We start from the raw sequence: 4,654 nt of genomic DNA, 5'->3' as shown, positions 1-4,654 counted from the left end.
TTTTTTTTTTTTTTTTTTTTTTTTTGAGACAAGGTCTCACTGTGTTCCCCAGACCGGAGTGGCATGGTGCAATCCTAGCTCACTGGAACTGTGAACTCCTAGACTCAAATGATCTTCTTGCCTCAGCCTCCTGAGTAGCTGGGACTATAGGTGCACACTACCATGCCTGGCTAATGTTTAAATTTTTTTTGTAGAGACGGGGTCTCGCTCTGTTGCCCAGGCTGGTCTCAACTCCTGATCTCAAGGGATCCTCCAGCCTCGGCTTCCTGAAGTGAGCTGCCATACCTGACCAGTTTATTTTCAGTACTATTATATCAGATGCAGTAACTATACATAAAGGGCAGTTAGTGCTTGTGCCAGGCAATAAAGTAGATGGCTTATTTAATCTTTATAAATAACCTCTTTTGAGAGGGCTTTATAGATGAGATAATTTAGGTTGAGGTGTAAATTCAGCTGCCTGAGGTCACATAGCTAGTAAGTAATCAGCCAGGAGTTGAACCCTGGTTTGTGTTTGTATTGCCTCCCTCCCTTTCCCCCATCCTCACCCCTGGTTTTAAGAACATATATGTTAACTAGGATTTTTTAGGAGAAAGCAAGTTTATTAAGAAAGTAAAAGGGCCAGGCGCAGTGGCTTACTTGTACTTCCAACACTTTGGGAAGCCAAGGCAGGTAGATAACCTGAGGTTAAGAGTTCGAGACCGGCCAGGCCAACATGGTGAGAACTTTTCTCTACCTTTTCTCTTATATTTATAAAAATACAAAAATTAGCCAGGTGTGGTGTTGCACATCTGTAATCCCAGCTACTCAGGAGGCTGAGGCAGGAGAAATGCTTCAACCCGGGAGGCTGAGGTTGCAGTGAGCCAAGATCACACCACTGCATTCCAGCCTGGGCAACAGAGTGAGACTCCATCTCCAAAAATAATAATAATAATAATAATAATAATAATAATAATAATAAAGGAAAAACAAATGGCTACTCCAAAGGCAGAACAGTCCTGAGGACTGCTGGGTGCCCATTTCTGTGGTTATTTCTTGATGATATGCTAAACAAGGGGTGGATTATTCATGCCTCGCCTTTTAAGACCATGTAGGGTAACTTCTTGACGTTGCCATGGCATTTGGAAACTGTCATGGCGCTGGTGGGAGTGTAGCAGTGAGGATGACAAGAGGTCACTCTAATCTCCATCTTGGTTTTGGTGGGTTTTAGCCGGCTTCTTTACTGCATGCTGTTTCATCAGCAAGGTCTTTAATGACCTGTATCTTGTACCGACCTCCTATCTCATCCTGAGACTTAGAATGCCTCACAAACTGGAATGCAGCCTGGTAGGTCTCAGCCTTATTTTAACCAGCACCTATTCAAGATGGAGTTGCTCTGGTTCAGACATCTCTGACATATTTCCCCCCTCCCTTTTACAAGAGAACCCTAATCCTAAGGGTTGCAGAGGGATGAAGATTCACCTTCTGTAACTTCTTTATGCTGAACAGGGGTGATGATGTCCCTGCCTAACTGTTGGGTCTCTTGCATTCAGGGTAGAGAGGAGCTCAGTTCAAAAGCACTGGTATGGCGAAGGCCATTCATAACTCTTGAGTTCCGACAAAAGGTGATATCTGGAAGATTACTAAGTGTTCAGTTTGAGAAAACATTTAATAAGCTTATCCTGCATTCCTACACAAAGAATATAATCACAGTAATATATTTCACAACAGCAAAATAAAAAAAGTAAAATTATCCCAAGTAAACTAAATTAGAAGGTTTTCCATGAACTGGGCAGTTGTTGAAATCAAGCTAGTAAGTAGTCGCTGGCCAATTCCAATATGTGCCCAGAATTAGAATAACATTACCCATCTCTCTTGTTTCTTCTGAGCAGCAGCCAGAGATCACTGGTTGTTTCACAGGAATAGGTGGGATCATTCTTTTGTGTTCTATAGGCCTGTGGGACACAGGTCAGGAACTGTGTAGACAAGGAATGAGGCCAGTTTTCTCAAGGGGCTTTTATTGGCTCTATAAGTCAAGATTGATTCCTTAAAGGAACGCACGCCATTCCAGTTAAAACCTTGGTAAAATAACCAGTTTCTCCAATTGTGTCCCAAGGTCACCCAGTCAGTGCTGCAGTCTATTTCCTTTGGGCTGGAGGGCGGGTCTCCTCAGTATCATCCTTTCTGTGGTTCACCAGAAAGATGTTACCGGAAAGGGGCCTGATCCAGACTCCAAGAGAGGGTTCTAGGATCTTGCAAAGGAAAGAATTTGAGGGGAATCCATAAAGTGAAAGCAAGTTTATTAAGAAAGTAAAGGAATAAAGAATGGCTACTCCATAGGCAGAGCAGCCAGTAAACTAGGCTTTTAACTTAAGAGATATGTTTAACTTACAGAAACAAACCACTGATGTGTGTGCATAAGCCATGAGAGAACTATGGGACTTAATTTTGCTACAAAAGAGAATTTAATTTCCTGCATAATCAGCTCCTGTTCCACGGAATTAATTTCATCAACATACAAGGTGGATATTTTCTCCTGTCTTAAACAGTCTCCCTCTTTTGACCCCTGTGCCTTCAGGACAAGGGTAGGCTGTACTCAGTCGCCTCCCAGTCTTTGGAACTCAAAGCCCCCACTGGGCTTTGCCCTATTGCCCCACCCAGACTGCTTGTAGGAAAGGTTATATTCATGTTGCTGGATTCAGTGGCCAGGCCCCAGCTGTTACCTTACCTGACCTGGTTTTAGCAGTGGACATGGTTGTTGACTTTCTTCATTGGCTTCCAGGACACCACACTCTCCAAGTTTCCCTTCCTCTCCCCTCCCCTCCCCAAGTTTCCATCTATTGCTCAGGCTAGAGTGCAATGATGTGATCTTGGCTCATTGCAACCTTTACCTCCCAGCTCAAGCGATTCTCTTGCCTCATACTTCCAAGTAGCGAAACTCCAGGCACCAGCAACCACGCCCGGCTAATTTTTGTATTTTTAATAGAGACAGGGTTTCACCATGTTGACCAGGCTGGTCTCAAACTCCTGACTTTAGGTGATCTGCTCGCCTCAGCCTCCCAAAATGCTAGGATTATAGGGGTGAGCCACTGCACCTGGCCCACACTCTCTAAGTTTCTAACTCCCTCCTGGCGACTTCTTCCCAGGTGGGGGATTGGTTTTAACTTTTTGGGATCACAAGTTCCTTTTAGAGTCTGGTCATCACTGTGAACCCACATCCTAGAAAAAACTGTATGTATGTCTATGTTAACAAAATTTATCACAAATACTAGTTTTCATCCTTTTCAATTATGGTGCCTTTTTTTTTTTTTTTTTTTTTTTGAGATGGAGTTTTGCTCTTGTTGCCCAGGCTGGAGTGCAATGGCGTGATCTTGGCATATTGCAACCTTCACCTCCTGGGTTAAAGTGATTGTCCTGCCTCAGCCTCCCAAGTAGCTGGGATTACAGGCATGCGCCACCATGCCTGGCTAATTTTGTATTTTTAGTAGAGATGGGCTTTCTCCTTGTTGGTTAGGCTGGTCTTGAACTCTCGACCTCAGGTGATCTGCCCTTTTCAGCCTCCCAAAGTACTGGGATTATAGGCATGAGACACCATGCCTGGCCAAAATTATGGGACTTCTAAGAAGGTCTGATTTCTTTCTTCAAGAGTTAATGGTTGTCTCCTGAGCAACATAGTGAGATGTTGTCTCTTAAAAAAAATACAAAAAGTGTTAGCTGGACATGGTTGCTTGTGCCTGTAGTCCTAGCTACGTGGGAGGCTGAAGAGGGAGCATTGCCTGAGCCCTGGGAATTGGAGGCTGCAGTTAGTTATGGTTGCGTCACCGCACTCTAGCCTAGGTGACAGAGTGAGACCCCCCTTTTTTAAAAAAAACCAAAAAACAAAAGTAGGTCAGGCCTGGTGGCTCACACCTGTAATCCCAGCACTTTGGGAGGTCAAGGCTGGAGGATCACTTAAGGTCAGAAGTTCAAGACCATCCTGGCCAACATGGTGAAACCCTGTTGCTACTAAAAATACAAAAATTAGCCTGGGCGTATTGGCACATGCCTGTAATCCAGCTAATTGGGAGGCTGAGGCAGGAGAATTGCTTGAACCCGGGAGGCAGAGGTTGCAGTTGAGTCAAGATTGCGTCCTTGCACTCCAGTCTGGGCAACAAAGTGAGATTCTGTCTCAAAAAAAGAAAAAAGTAATGATCGTAAGCTGAAATAGTGTTTGTATTTTTGTGTGTGTGTGTTTTTTTGTTGGTTTGTTGTTTTTTTGAGACGGAGTCTCACTCTGTCGCCCAGGCTAGAGTGCAGTGGTGCAATCTCGGCTCCTTGCAAGCTCTGCCTCCCAGGTTCATACCATTCTCCTGCCTCAGCCTCCTGAGCAGCTGGGAATACAGGCACCCGCCACCATGCCCGACTAATTTTTTGTATTTTTTAGTAGAGACGGGGTTTCACCTTGTTAGCCAGGATGGTCTCAATCTCCTGACCTCGTGCTTTGCCTGCCTCGGCCTCCCAAAGTGCTGGGATTACAGTTGTGAGCCACTGTGCCCAGCCTGAAATAGTGTTTATAATACAATTTTGAGCAATTTATAGAGTTCCCTGTTTCTTCTTCTTTTTTTTTTAAGTGACAAAGTCTCGCTCTGTTACCAAAATAAAATAAATAAATAAATAAATAAATAAATAAATAAATAAA

The 4,654-nt window shown here is 43.9% G+C and overlaps 1 protein-coding gene across 6 annotated transcripts in view; it reads left to right on the top strand.

Moving 5' to 3' along the window:
• The window catches only part of TBCE (tubulin folding cofactor E), a 94,835-nt gene that overhangs the window by 53,710 nt on the left and 36,471 nt on the right, over window positions 1–4,654 (top strand). The gene's annotated exons all lie outside the window — the stretch shown is intronic.

The sequence above is a fragment of the Rhinopithecus bieti genome, unplaced genomic scaffold, assembly GCF_001698545.2.
Source record: "Rhinopithecus bieti isolate Rb0 unplaced genomic scaffold, ASM169854v2 scaffold_57691, whole genome shotgun sequence".
In the NCBI taxonomy this organism is placed as follows: Eukaryota; Metazoa; Chordata; class Mammalia; order Primates; family Cercopithecidae; genus Rhinopithecus; species Rhinopithecus bieti.
The sequence above is the reverse complement of the archived record's forward strand: the minus strand, read 5'-3'. Positions and strand labels throughout refer to the sequence as shown.